The sequence below is a fragment of the Nelumbo lutea genome, chromosome 2, assembly GCF_056320005.1.
Source record: "Nelumbo lutea isolate HS-2025 chromosome 2, American lotus-T2T, whole genome shotgun sequence".
NCBI lineage: Eukaryota > Viridiplantae > Streptophyta > Magnoliopsida > Proteales > Nelumbonaceae > Nelumbo > Nelumbo lutea.
Window position 1 is genome coordinate 71,195,413 of NC_142685.1, and position 15,986 is coordinate 71,211,398.

Here is a 15,986-nt window from a genome sequence, read left to right on the forward strand (position 1 = left end):
CTAAGAGAGATCTGTGTGGAACAGATCTAGGTGGGAGGACTAATCTCGGCAGTCCTAGAATTGGTCGTGGCAGAGATTACAGGCTGCGACAGCAGTAATTAGAGCACAGTGCAGCAGTGTGGTGCTCGTGGTTTCAGCTCTGTTACAGGTTCTCTGGACAGAGTTTGCAGTGCAGCAAGTTCCGTAAGTCTGAAACAGTTCTCTGTATAGTGTGTTTACAGTTTTGATCTTTGCAAGTAGGAGAAGATGTCTTCTATATCTGGGGAAGTGTCTTCTAGAGATGTTAGGACTAGTGGGAGGTCCCCTAATCTGGAGAATCCAAATCTGCACATCCTGCAGATTACTAATGTGTTGTTGGATGAATATAACTTCAGAGAATGGTCTGTTTCAGCCATGCTCTTCATCACATCCCGGGAACTCACTGGTTATTTGGACGGGTAGAAGAAGGAGCCTGAAGTGGGTAGTGTTGATTATGCAGTTTGGCGTAAGGAGAATGCTACAGTTATGTCCTGGCTACTTGCTTCAGTGACTCCAAGGGTAGCTAGGACTGTTCAACATTTCTCCACTGCTGCCAAGATATGGGAGAAAGTGTCCAAAACTTATGGGCAGAGAAAAAATAATGCTAGAATTTATAGATTGAATCAAGACATTGCTGCCTTAGAAGGACTATTGGAAGAGCTAGATCATCACCTCATCCTTGATTGGGAGAATGCCAGAGACAAGGAAAGGCATGACAAACAAATTGAAGAGGGCACAGCATTTAAATTTTTGGCTGGCCTAGATCCAATATATGAGAGCATAAGGTCCCAAATTCTAGGAAGGGATGAAATGCTAGACTTACATCATGTCTACTACCTCGTGAGGAATGAAGAGGTTAGAAGAAAAGAGATGCAAGTTGATACTCAAACTAAGCCATCTGAACAATCTGTGGAACATTCGGCCCTGATTTCTACAAATCAAAAGGGGAATAAGTACTCGGACAAGAGACATCTGAAGTGCACCCATTGTGGAGGAGAAAAGCATGTGAAAGAACTTGTTGGGTTCTCTATCCACATCTGAAACCAGCTGCTTTGAAGAAAGATAAGAATCATCAGAAGGGTCAAGCTGCAAGTGGGAATCTAGTTGCCAGTCACAGTGGTGATGGCTCAAAACACTCATCCATAGTTACATCCTCTCCCATGGGACAAATTGTTACTTCCCCCGGACATGGGTCCTTGGGTTTCACTGCCAATCAGGTAGAGGTTCTTAGCCGGGCACTAGCCCGTCTAAGGACCAATTCTCTTGCTTCCACCTCCCTTGCCAGATCAGGTACTGCCTTTGCTTTTAGTGCAACTAGCTCTATTGATCTTGCTTCTTGGATTATTGATTCCGGTGCAACTGACCACATGACACATATGTTTTCACTATTTTCTTCCTATCATTTACTGTCTGGCCAAGATAAGATGAGGGTTGCTGATGGTTCCCTCTCTACCATCTCTGGAAAAGGGGTGGTTGACCTAAGCAAGGGCCTCTCACTCAAATCTGTTCTGCATGTTCCCAATCTTTCTTCAAACCTCTTATCTATTTCAAAGCTTACCAAGAATTTGAATTGTAGCATAACTTTTTTCCTACTCATTGTGTCTTTCAAGACAGCTTGACAAAGAGAACGATTGGGAGTGGTCATGAGTGTGGAGCCCTCTACTACCTTGATGCAGACATCAGTTCGGCCTTACAAACATCTGCTACTAGTAGTCAGTCCAATGTGGAGTCAATAGCTAGGTTACATCTGTGGCATGCTAGGCTAGGTCATTTACCTTTTTCATCATTAGAAGTGTTGTTTCCGGAATTATTCAAAGGTTTTTCAAGTCAAAATTTAGTTTGTGAAATCTGTCAGTTATTAAAACAATATAGAACTGTTTATCCAATTTCTAGTAATGAAATTCAAGCTTCTTTTGATTTAGTCCACTCTGATGTTTGGGGCCCTTCACTCATTATTTCTGTTGATGGCTTTCAGTACTTTATCAGTTTTACTCTCGATGCACATGGATCTACTTGTTAAAAGGACGGGATGAAGTGCCATGGGTAACCATGGCGTTTTACAAAATGATTGAAACACAATTTGGCAAGAAAATTAAACAATTCAGGTATGATAATGGAGCTGAATACTTTGAAAGGTCCCTGAAACTGTTTATGGAGGATGCTGGAATGATCCATCAGTCATCTTGTGCTAGTACCCCCAATAGAATGGGGTTGCTAAGCACAAGAATAGACACCTATTGGAGACTGCTCGAGCCTTACTATTTCAACACAAAGTTCCCAAAAACTATTGGTCTCAAGTAGTCCTTACTGCATCATATCTAATAAATCGAATGCCATCCAAGGTATTGGGGATGAAAACTCCTTTCTCTGTCCTTTGCCCTCATCTTCCAGACTTTTCTCTTCCACCAAGAGTCTTTGGTTGTGTATGCTTTATACATGTAAAGGATCCAAAGAAGACCAAACTGGATACTAGGGCTACGGAAGGAATTTTTTTGGGGTACTCTCCTACACAAAAGGGTTATAAGTGTTATGATCTATCTAGTCACCAAGAAAAAATGTCACAAAGGATGTGGTTTTTTTTTAGTCTCAATCCTATTTTCATTCTTCCCAGAATCCTCTTCAAGGGGAGACTAGCGGGATGGAAGAGGATTCTTTTGTTCCCTCCTTTGTGCCTCTTTCTGCCTTGGACCTTCCATCTTCTCCTCCTGATCCTCCTAGTTGTGGTATCCCGGGTGGATCTAGTGAGGCTCCCATTTCAACAGCTACTACTAGTGATGTTGCAAATTTACTGAAGACTCCAGAAGGCAGCAAAAAGATATAAGAATCACCTACAACAGAAGGAAAAAGGGTTCTCCAACTCATGACAACAACCAATTGGACTTGGATCAACCATGTCTCAGCAACCCCAAGTAATCCTATCACACATCCCCCTGACTTAGATCTTCCTACTACCCTTCGTAAGCCTACCCGTTCTTGTACTATCCGACACCCCATTGCTGATTTTGTGTCTTACTCACATTTGTCTCCCCGTTATTATTCTTTTGTGTCTACTCTCTCTTCTGTGCATGTTCCTACTAGGTATTCAGAGGAAGTATCCAACCCAAGATGGAAAGAGGCTATAGACGAAGAAATGAAAGCCTTAATGAAAGCAAGGACTTGAGAATTAGTGGATCTACCGAAAGGGAAAAGCACTGTTGGATGCAAGTGGGTGTTCACTGTAAAGCATAGGGAGGACGGGTCCATTGAAAGGTACAAGGCCAGACTTGTAGCAAAAGGGTTTACTCAAAAAGAAGGGATTGACTACAAAGAAACCTTTGCTCCAATAGCAAAACTCAATACAATCCGAGTTCTATTGTCATTAGCTGCAAATTTCTCATGGGAGCTACATCAGTTGGACGTGAAGAATGCCTTCCTAAATGGCGACCTACATGAAGAGGTATTCATGGATCCTCCACCAGGTTATGGGTTTGGTAGGAAGGTGTGCAGATTGAGAAAAGCACTATATGGTCTTAAGCAGTCTCCTTGAGCTTGGTTTGAAGAGCTTTGTGGGGCCATGAAGAAAGGTGGTTATACTCAAAGTGGGGCAGATCATACCTTGTTCATAAGGAAGAGAAATGGAAAACTTACAACTCTTATTGTCTGTGGATGATATGGTGATTACAGGGGATGATCAGGAAGAGATTAAAAGACTAAAGGAGTTCTTGGCTGCTGAATTTGAGATCAAAGACCTGGATCAGCTGAGATACTTCCTTGAGATTGAAGTTGCTAGATCAAAGAGGGCATCTACATATGTCAGAGGAAATCTGTACTTGATCTTCTACAAGAAACAGGAATGATGGGGTGTAGGCCAGCAAATACTCCAATAGAATAGAAACATGGCCTACAGGAATCAGTAGGAGAGGACTACCTTGATTAGGAAAGATACCAAAAGCTGGTGGGGAAGTTGATCTATCTGTCCCTCACTCGCCTTGACATTGCTTATGCTGTACATGTTGTCAGTCAGTTCATGCACTCTCCTAAAATCCCTCACATGAAAGCTGTGGAAAGGATTCTCAGATATTTGAAGTCTTGCCCGGGGAAAGGGATTCTGTTCAGAAAACACAAGCATATACTGATGCAGATTGGGCTGGCTCTGTTGGGGACAGGAAGTCCACTTCCGGGTACTGCACCTTTGTTGGAGGAAATCTAGTTACATGGAGGAGTAAAAAACAAAATGTGGTTGCTAGATCAAGTGTAGAGGCTGAATATCGAGCTATGGCTCATGGTGTTGCTGAACTTCTGTGGCTTAAGATCCTTCTTGGTGAACTTGGAATAAAGATCGAGAGCCCTCTCAGGTTGTACTGTGACAACAAGGCTGCCATCAACATTGCAAATAACCCAGTGCGACATGATAGAACGAAACATATTGAGATAGACCACCACTTTGTCAAAGAAAGAATAGTCTCAGGAGAACTACGCATTCCTTATACTCCCTCCGAGATGCAGATCGCAGATGTTTTAACTAAAGGGCTAGCTACAGTAAAATTCTTGGAGTTACTTGGCAAGCTAAACATGATTGACATCCATGCTTAGCTTAAGGGGGAGTGTTGGTTCGGCTGTCTTAATATGTTTATTTATCTCTATTGGGTCTTTAGTCTTCTGTTATTGGGCCTAATATTATTTAGTGTTTTTTATTTGTCTAGGTGTCCCATCACTAATCAGGGGCATTCTAGTCTATTTGTGTAACATTATGCAATACACTTATTAATAATAGAGTAGGGCCGGTTGAGAGATTATTTCCGCCATTCTCAACTCTTCTTCTTCTTGTTCTTCTTCTTCTTCTTCTTCTCTACTCCTTCGGATGCTTCATTCCAGCAAACAAATGCAACCTGCTCAATTTGCATCTTTATATGCCTCTATCTATGCTCATGATTAGTAAAGAAAATCCCTTTTCCAGGGTGCCCGTTAGATAGCATATAATCCTCTTAGGAACTGCCATGTGTCTTTGGGAGCATGCATAAACTAACTAATAACACATAACATGAGAAATATTAAGGCGAGACATACAAACATATAATAGCTTTTCTACAAGCCTTTGAAACACTCCCCTATCACAACAACTCACCATTAGAAGCAGACAACTTGTGATTATAGACAATAGGAGCAATAGGTTTGGCTTCTAACTTACTAGTCTCTGTCAATTGTGATTATAGACAATAGGAGCTTAAAGGGTGTCAATAATGAATCGACTCCCACCTAGAGTCTCCTTTATATTAAAAGGTATGTACAATTACAAGAATGCCCTTACAGGGCTGAAAGAAAAAAGAATAACGAAACAAGTAATGTACTTAGTACAATATGGACTATACTAAAAGGATACATCAAGTCACATAATCTCCACACTCCCTCTCAAATAGATGCGTAGACATGAGCATCGGGCGACTGGTTGGTAAACTTATTTATCTTACATCACTAGATCAAATATTTCCTTTAGCTGGGATTTCTACGTCAATTTATGCAGAACCCAAGAACTAGCCATTGGGAAGGCATTATCAGAATTTTGTGCTACTCGAAGGGTGCTCCTAGTCGAGGAATGTATTACAAAAAAGGGGGAGAATTGACTTTGGAAGAGGGTTCAGATGTTGATGGAGCAGGATCAGTTACAAATAGAAAGTCCACCAAAGGTTACACTTGAAGTTACTGCTGTTAGCAGAACTTTTAGGTTAAAAAGTAACCCAAAAATCGAAGAGAAGAGAGAAGAAGAGAGAAGAAAATAGAAGAAAAACAAGAGAGGAATGGGTGAAAAAATGCTACATTACTGCCGCCCTAAGCAGTATTATTTATATGTGTTTAACATAACATTAGGTAAAAGGACAAAAATGCCCTGCTACCTATTCTTTTTTGAAATCCTTCCTTCGAAATCTTCTTCTCTTCTCTCTTTCTCCTCTCATCCTCTTAATTTCCTGTTGATTATACACCACAGCTTGGGCTGTTAGTGGTCTCATACGACTACAGATGCTATACTGTGAAAATCAAGCAGCAATTAACATTGCTCACAACCTGATTCAGCATGATAGGACGAAGCACATTGAAGTGGACAAACTTTTTTTTTTATCAGTAAAAAACTTTCATTTATAACAGAGAGATTAAGATACAATAGCTAAAGATTGCATAGGAATAAATTGCGATCTCCAGCAATCAGTTACAATTCTGCTCAATACAATGAAGATCTATTTGCCTCTTGTTTTGCTAGGGTATCCGCCATCCCACTTGCATCCCTTTTAACCCAACCAAACTGAGTGTTGAACTTCCTTGCAAGTGTGTCAATTTCTCTGAAAATAAACTTGAGCTTTCAAGGTGCTACTGTGATGTTTTCTGGCCCAAGAGATGACCAATAGAGAGTCTCCTTCAATTTCTAAGTCTGTTGTTCCTATCTGCTCAGCCATCTTTAGACCTTGAAGTAGGGCTAAAGATTCAGCCTGTATTGAGTCACCATAACCTATTGGTCCAGAGTAGAGTGCCACCACCACACCCTGATAATTTCTAAACACACTCCAATGCTTACCCTTCCAGGGTTGCCAAGAGAACTCCCATCAAAATTCAATTTTAGTTTGTTCCGTGCTAGTGGCTTCCATTCCATGCTTACAAGAACTTTGGGTATATCTGTTTGTGCTATTTCAGCCCAATTTCTTAGTATCTCATTCGTCGAGTAGTTTCTGAATATCTCCATGGTCTTCACCCAATGTGCAGTTCTGATTTTTATGGCTTCAATAACTTCCTCCATATTTTGTTTTTTCCTGAAAAGATTCTTAGATTTCTTTCCTCCCATATAGTCCATATTGTAGCTACTTTCACTGCCTTCCATATGCATTTTCCCCTTTTCTTCTGTTGACACAGGAAGGAGGAGCTTGTTAGAATACACAAATCAGGGGTATTTTGGTTTATCTGTTTGAGAGTGAAAGGTCTATTTTATTTAAGTTTAAGTTATGTGTCCCATCTTTCATGAGGGACAATATGGTCTTTCTTGTAACTATTATTTGAAATAAATACAAGTGGATCAGCTAGGGAGGACTGATTTTCTTCTTCCTAATCTGGCTGAACCCTTCTCTTCTTCTTCTTCTTCTTCTTCTCTACATTAACCTAGAATCGAATAGGGTTTTTTTACATGGTATCAGAGCGGTAAAACCTTGTTCTCCTTTCATTCTTCCTTGCTGCTGTCTTCTTCCTGGGTTCACTGTCAACCATTTCAGCTTTCCTCAATTTTCGGCTAGCCTGAGTGGAAGCTCGACAAGGGGCCAAAAAGGAGTCGTCGTTTTGTGGTTCTGGAGGTGAGAGTGCCTCCAGTTACTGTGGTGGTGGTCATTGAAGTTGTATACTAGACGCCCTCTATTCAGTGATACAAAGAGGGCTGTTTGTGGACAGGTATGAACAGTGCTGTTTTTTTGCCCAAATAGTGGACTGTGAATGTTGTGTTTTGGCTCAAAATTTTTTGTTGTGGAGGTTTGGAGCGACTAGTATGCATATCAGTCTTGTTCTTCTCTGTTTTACCTCATATGTGTGCTGAAAGTAGGGTATTTTCGACTGCTGAAGTTCACAACAGCAGTGGTGTGGTGGTAGTTGTATTGTGTTGAATGGTGTATTGATGATTCTGAATATTTAAAAGTGAACCCTTGGATCTGGTGTGTGAACGGTTCTGCAGTGTGCAGTACAAGTGTTTGATTTAATGACTGAGTGACTTCAGCCCTTGTATTTTGGTGGGTGAAGGGTTCTGCAGTGTGCAGTACAAGTGTTTGATTTAATGACTGAGTGACTTCAGCCCTTGTATTTTGGTGGGTGAATGGTTCTGCAGTGTGCAGTACAGGTGTTTGATGTAATGACTGAGTGATTTCAGCTTTAGTATTTGATGTGCAATGTGTATTTGAAGAAGTTGGTGGTGTCGTAAGTGAGATAAGTTTTGTGGAAGTGAGTGAGGTTGTGTTGCATATTTGAAGGTGAATTAGTTAAGATGGCATCAATTGGAGATGGGAATGACAATAAAACAGGTGTCATGCTTTCTCCGGACTACCGAAGTGTTCAAATGACATCTATTAAGCTGAATGGTGAGAATTATGTGTTGTGGGCAAAATCTGTGGAAGTGTTCTTAAAGGCCAAGAGAAAGGTAAAACATGTGAGAGAGGAGAAACCTTCCTTTGATTCTCCAGGGTTCAATGACTGGGAACAGGAAGATGCACAAATAATGACATGGCTATGGAACAGCATGGAACCAAAAATTAGTGTGAACTTCATGTTCCTAGATACAGCTAAAGAAATCTGGGATCATGCTAAGAAGCTATACTCCGGACAAGACAATACAACTAGGGTGTATCAGTTGGAGGAATACTATGCAAGTCTGAGGAATATCCGAAATGAGCTCAATGTGTATCATCCTCTGACATCGGATGTTCAGATTCAACAACAACAGCATGAACAACTTGATGTGACAAGGTTTCTGGTGGGTTTGAAGGTTGAGTATGAGCCTATCCGAGCACAAATATTGGGGGGGTCTGCTCTTCCCTCACTTGAAAAAGTTTTTGCCTGTCTTAAGAAGACATCTATTGAGTCTGTAGAGAATTCCTCTCTCTCGGACAGATCTGATTTCGTGGTGACTAAAGGGGGTGGCCATGAAATAGAGGTGGTGGTGGTAGTAGTGGACTTCTAGGCTACTGTGGTGGTCCCATGTTTAACTATGCTAGTGGCCAGAGTGGAGGTTGAGACTCAGGGGGAGGTCATGGTAAAGTAAGAAGTAATGCCCCTAGGAAGTCTACACACTATGGCTTAGAGGGGCACACAGTTAATTTCTGCTATGATTTACATGGTCCACCCAACACTTGGGCTAACCATGCTATGACTAAGGGTAGTGGTACAATTACTGAAAGCCAGCAGTTCCTTCAGGAAGGAAATGGTGAGTGTACCCCGTGCAGTATATGAGTAGTTCCTTCAGACAACTCAGCAGAACACTGCTACCCTTGTCCATTCAGGTATGGCTTGCTTAGCTTCCAAGCCCCCACACTAGATCATTGACTCCGGAGCCTCGGATCATATGTCTGGGACTCCTGATGTATTTTCTTCCCTTTCTCGGCCCTCAACATCTTGAACAGTTATACTTGCTAATGGTTCTACATCTCCCACCTGTGGTGTTGGTGATGTTGATCTCTCCTCGTCTTTATCATCTGTTTTATATTTTCCAAGTTCCCCTTTAACCTTATGTCTGTTAGCAGATTAACCAAGTCTCTTAATTGTTTTATAACCTTTTATCCCTCTTCTTGTGTGTTTCAGGATCTCAAGACGGGGATGAAGATTGGTGGAGGGCATGAGGCAGGTGGATTGTATTACCTTGATGGTGGTGGCCCTCCAATAGCTTTTTAATCATCTCTTACTCCTCTTCAATGACACTGCAGACTTGGTCATCCTTCTCTCAAGGCTCTGAAGTTGTTGATCCCTTCCTTGAGTCATCTTTCATCTTTGGATTGTGAGTCATGTCAACTAGGGAAACATCATAGTGTCTCTTTTAGTCTAAGAGTTGATAGTCATGTCTCGAGTCCTTTTCTTTAGTTCATTCTGATGTTTGGTTCAATTAAAGTGATGTCATACAATGGATATAAGTATTTTGTAATTTTTGTTGATGACTTTTCAAGGATGACATGGATTTATCTTATGAAAGATCGCAGTCAATTGTTTTCTATTTCTCAAAAATTTTATGTTGAAATACGCACTCAATTTGGTGTTCATATTAAAATTCTTCTCTTCGATAATGCCAAAGAGTACAGCTCATCACCATTTCAGCAATACTTAGAGCACCATGAGATAATTCATCAAACTTCTTGTGCCTACACCCCACAAAAGAATGGTGTAGCTGAACGGAAAAATCGCCATCTCCTTGAAACTGTTTGGTCCTTGATGCTTAATATGAATGTCCCAAAGCATTTTTGGAGTGATGCCGTCCTCACATCCTGTTTTCTGATCATTCGGATGCCCATGCCCATCCTTGGAAGTCAATCCCCCTTCTTGGTGTTGTTTCCCACCTTGTCTCCATTTCCTCTCACTCCAAGAGTCTTTGGATATGTTTGTTTTGTTCAACACTTGGGGCCTGTTTTAGACAAGTTAGATGCAAGAGCTACTATGTGTATCTTCCTTGGCTACTCGAAGACTCAGAAAGGGTATAAGTGCTATAACCCTAAATTCCATAAGTCATTTGTGTGCTCTAATGTCACCTTCTTTGAATCAGTTCCTTTTTTCTCAAATGTTGTGGTTTCTTCTCCTTCCTTTGTAGTGCCTCTTCCCGTCCCTATTGCGGATCCCCTTCCCGTGGCTCCCATTCTTGCTGCAGATTCACATCCCATGCCAGTTACTATTGAGAGGCCGCCAATCACACAAGTGTATACCCACAGAAGAGCATTGGCCCCTCCTCCAATTCAGCCCTCACCGACAGATCCTGCTATTGCTTCTGCTCCCTCAGATCTTGATCTTCCTATTGCTCTACAGAAAGGAAAATGTACTTGTACTTCTCATCCTATTTTTCACTATGTTTCAGCTGCTCACCTTTCTGCTTCTCGTCGCAACTTTATATCATTGCTATCATATGTTTCCATTCCCAAGACTGTCTAGGAAGCCCTTACCTCCCTAGGGTGGCGGCAAGCCATGGAAGAGGAACTCTCTACTCTACAACACAATCACACGTGGGAACTCACTGCTCTTCCTCCTGGTAAGCATGTTGTTGGGTGTAAGTGGGTATACACAGTGAAGTATCTTCTAGATGGCAGCGTGGAGCGATTAAAGGCCTGGTTAGTGGCCAAGGGCTATTCTCAGCTGTATGGTGTGGACTATATGGAGACATTTTCTCCTGTGACTAAGATTAGTTCAGTTCGGGTGTTGATTTCATTAGCTGCTATGTATGATTGGCCTCTTGTACAACTTGACATAAAAAATGCTTTCCTACATGGTGATCTCATTGAGGAAGTATATATGGAGCAACCACTAGGGTTTGTTGCTCAGGGGGAGGATGGTAAGGTTTGTAGACTCAAAAAGGCAATTTATGGATTGAAACAATCTCCATGTGCTTGGTTTGGCAGGTTCAGTGAAGTGATGAAAGACTTTGGGATGAAACAGTGTCAGGTAGACCATTCTGTGTTCAGGCATGAATCAAAAGATGGGAAAATCTTGCTAGTGGTGTATGTGGATGATTTTGTCATAACTGGGAGTGACAATAACGGAATCGACAAGTTGAAGAAATTCCTACAAGACCACTTCAATACAAAGATTTGGGTAAGCTGAAGTACTTCCTGGGAATAAAGGTTGCAAGGTCAAAACATGGAATTAACTTATGTCAGAGAAAATATGTTCTTGACCTACTTGAAGAAACTGGGCTGTTAGGTGCTAAACTAGTAGAGACTCCTATGGAACTCAATGCCAAGTTGAGTGTTGATGCAGGTGAAGAGTTTGATGATCCTGGAAGATACAGGAGGTTGGTGGGAAAGTTGAACTACCTGACCATTACCCGACTAGATATATCATTTGTTGTGAGTATGGTGAGTCAGTTTATGCAACATCCTCGGATTCCTCATTGGGAAGCAGTTCTAAGGATTGTTAGGTACTTGAAGGGTGCTCCAGGTCGTGGTTTGCTATACCGAAGTGGTGGGACCCTTGAGATAGTAGGGTACACAAATGCTGATTGGGCTGGTTCTATATCAGACAGGAGATCAACAACAGGGTGTTGTACCTTCCTTGGTGGCAATCTTGTAACTTGGAAGAGCAAGAAACAAACAGTGGTGGCAAGTAGTAGTGTAGAAGCTGAGTACAGGGCTATGGCTCATACCACATGTGAACTAGTATGGTTGAAGAACTTGCTACAAGAGATGGGGTTCTCAGTTGATAAACCCATAAAACTATACTGTGATAACCAAGCTGCTGTTCACATCTCTTCCAACCCAGTCTTCCATGAGGGAACTAAACATATTGAGGTTGATTGTCACTTCGTAAGAGAGAAAGTGATAAGTGGAGTGATAACCACATCTCATGTGAGATCAGGAAATTAGTGGGTAGATCTCTTTACAAAGGGATTGTCTCGGGGCAGAGTAGATTATATTTGTGACAAGTTGGGACTATATGACATATACTCTCCAGCTTGAGGAGGAGTGTTAGAATACACGAATCAGGGGTGTTTTGGTCATTTTGGTTTATCTGTTTGAGAGTGAAATGTTTATTTTATTTAGTTTTAAGTTATGTTCCCATCTTTCATGAGGGACAATATGGTCTTTCTTGTAACTCTATTATTTGAAATAAATACAAGTGGGTCGGCTAGGGAGGACCGATTTTCTTCTTCCTAATCTGGCTGAACCCTTCTTCTCTTCTTCTTCTTCTTCTTCTTCTTCTTCTTCTTCTTCTTTCTTTTCTTCTTCTCTACTTTAACATAGAATCGAATAGGGTTTTCTTACAGAGCTGAATAGACTTACCACATCTTGTGGGGGAGCCCATCTGCATCCAGAGAGAGAACAAACAACATTCCAAATTCCAGAAGCAAAAGAGAAAGATAACAGTAAGTGGGTTAGAATTTCACCACATCCCAAGCAAAGGACACACACATGAGGAGAGAGGCAATTGTTTGGCCTCCTTTTCTGTAGCACATCACAAGTGTTTACCTTCACTAGGAACACTTCCGAACAGAAAGCTTGTACTGTTGGAGGGATTGGTTTAGTTCAAATTTCTCTCACTGGGAAGCTCACCCCCATAGGATTAATATGAGTGAGCAAACCAAAGAAAGATGCACAAGAAAATAAACCATCAGAAGTTAGGGACCACACTCTACAATCAGCTATAGATTGGTCCAAGTAGACCCTCTCAAGTGTTGAAATCAACATCACTATAGACTCACTCATTTTCCCTCAACCCTCTTCTAAAACCAAAATCCCAAGAGATCCCTGATTTTGAAAGCACACCAAACCTAGCAACAGGTTTGTTTTTATAGTTTGACAAAGAGTAGAGGTCTGGGAAATTGAACATAAGAGGCACATCCCAATAGTCGATCAAGACTACAATCAGTCTTGAATTCGAAAGAAAAGAAGAAGAAATTTCAGAAGAGAAGAAGTAAATCCTCTTTTGATATTGTGCATATTGATGTTTGGGGGCCATATCATATCTCTTCTATGGGTGGGTACAGATATTTTCTACTGTTTGTTGATGACCATACCCATTTTTCTTGGGTCTATATTATGCGTTCTAGGGATGAGGTTCCTGCTCTGACCCAAAACTTCTATCAGATGGTTCTCACTCAGTTTGGGACCAAAATCAAGTCCTTAGATCTGATAATGCAAAGGAATACTTTGCTCAGCCATTGACCTCCTACCTTCTTAGCCATGGACTTATTCACCTGAGCACTTGCCCTTATACACCACAGTAGAATGGCGTTGCCGAAAGGAAGAATAGGCATATCTTGGAGGTGGCCCGAAGCATTATGTTTACCTCCAATGTACCTATTTGCTTCTGGGGTGATGCTATCCTCACGATAGTTTATCTCATTAATCGAGTTCCTTCCCGGGTTCTTGATATGAGAACCCCCTTTTCCCTTCTATACCCAGACGAGGAGTTGTTCATTGTTCCCCTTAAAACCTTTGGTTGTACTTGTTTCGTTCAGTTTCTCGGGTCTCATCATTCCAAGTTTTAACCTAAGGCCTCCAAATGCATTTTCCTTGGTTATGCACAAACTCAAAGGGTTATTGCTACTATGATCCAGTTTTAGGGAAACGGTTTGTCTCCATGGATGTCACCTTCTTTGAGGAGGCACCCTATTATCCTAGGGTTTTTCCTCAAGGGGAGAGCAGTGAGAGTGGGGCTGTTTTGAGTTTCTTTCCTCAGGGGGAGAGCAGTGAGAGTTGAAGTGGGGCTGTTTTAAGTGGGGTTGTTCCTTTACCTAATCCACTAGATAATGAAGGTTGTAGTGGTGAGGGTGGTCAGAGGGAGCCGGAGTTGAGAGTCTATCACAGGCGATGCAGGCAGGTTGATCCTAGTCATCGGCAGTCCCGGCCAGCTCCAGTTCCTTCTGCAGCTCTAGATCCAAAGCCTACTGAGATACCTCTCACTGTTGCCACTTCCCCTCTTGTTGATGACCTTGATCTTCATATTGCCATTCGCAAAGGGAAACGACATTGCACCACTTCTACAGTTGACAGCATCTCACAGTTCTTATCCTCTGATCGTCTGTCTCCATCTTACCGGTCCTATCTCACTTCCATTGCCGATGTCCCTATAGAAGGATGCAATGCAAGTCGAAATGGATGCCCTGTTGAAGAATAATACTTGGGCACTGGTTGACCCACCAAAAGGAAAGAAACCGGTGGGATGCAGATGGGTGTTCACTGTGAAGCATAATGTTGATGGCTCTATTGAAAGGTACAAAGCCTGGCTGGTTGCAAAGGGGTTCACTCAGACTTATGGTATAGACTACTTGGAGACCTTTGCCCCAATAGCCAAGATGACCACCATCCGAGTTCTGTTATCCCTTGCAGCAAATCATTTTTGGCCCCTGTTTCAAACGGATGTTAAAAATGCCTTTCTGAATGGAGACTTACAGGAAGAGGTTTACATGTAGTTGCCTCCTGGATTCTATGATACAGAGACAGGTAAGAAGGTTTGCCGACTGAATAAGGCATTGTATGGTTTGAAGCAGTCACCTAGAGCTTGGTTTGATAGGTTCAGATTAGCCCTTGGAAAGTTTGGTTATGTACAGGCCCAGTCAGATCATACACTATTCATTAAGAAGGTGGAGTCCTCTCTGACACTACTTGCAGTATATGTTGATGATATTGCGGTGATAGGAAATGACAGTCATGAGATTGAGTCCCTCAAACATCTCCTTCATCAAGAGTTTGAGGTGAAAGATCTTGGTGCACTACGGTACTTTTTGGGTATTGAGTTTGCTAGGATTTTTATCTCTCAGAGAAAATATGTTCTAGATCTGTTGGTGGAAACTAGAAAGTTGGGTGTTAAGCCGACTGATACACCCATCGAACAAAATCACAAGATTTGTACAAAGGGTGGGGAGCCTCTTGAAGACAAAGTTATGTTTCAACAGTTGGTTGGAAAGCTCCTATATCTTTGCCTCACTCGACCAGATATCAGCTATGCAGTTAGTGAGTTAGCTAGTACATGCACTCCCCTAGAACTTCTCATCTTTTTGTGGCAGAGAGAATATTAGCATACTTGAAGAGATGCCGGGGTAGAGGTATACTGCTCAAGAACAATAATCACATGAGGGTGGAAGTCTATACAGATGCCGATTGGGCTGGGAGTGTTGATGATAGAAGGTCTACCTCTGGATATTGTGCCCTTGTGGGAGGTAACCTTGTCTCTTGGAGGAGTAAGAAGCAAAATGTTGTTTCCCACTCCAGTGCTGAAGCGGAATACAGGTCAATGGCTAATGGAGTGGCTGAAATATTATGGCTGAGGTCACTAGTTGTATTGTGATAATCAGGCAGCTATTAATATCGCCCACAACCCAGTGCAGCATGATAAAACTAAACATATCGAAGTTGATCAACATTTTGTGCGAGAAAGGGTCACATCACAATAAGTGTGTCTTCCGTACATCACATCTAATATGCAGCTTGCGGATATCCTCACCAAGGCTGTATCAAGGAAGAAGTTAGAGACAGACCTATCCAAGTTGGGAATGATAAATATCTACTCCCAACTTGAAAGGGAGTGTAGAGAACACTGATGTGGGCCCCACTGTAGTGGTCCCTACTGTGTTCATAGGGCAGCATGTGTAGTTATTTGTTTTAGTAATAGTAGTGTCAGTTTGAGTCAGTTTGTTAATTCAGTTGTTATTTATTTCAGCTTTTATTTACTTTATTTATTATGTAAGTACTAAGGGTAGATGTGTCCTTTTCATTATGTACTCAACATAACCTGTAAATAATAAGAAAGTGGCGGCGGCAGATCTATCAGAATCTGTTCCT

The 15,986-nt window shown here is 41.7% G+C and overlaps 1 protein-coding gene across 2 annotated transcripts in view; it reads right to left on the reverse strand.

The window, feature by feature from the left end:
• The window catches only part of LOC148871461 (PH, RCC1 and FYVE domains-containing protein 1-like), a 154,853-nt gene that overhangs the window by 71,504 nt on the left and 67,363 nt on the right, over nucleotides 1–15,986 (reverse strand). The gene's annotated exons all lie outside the window — the stretch shown is intronic.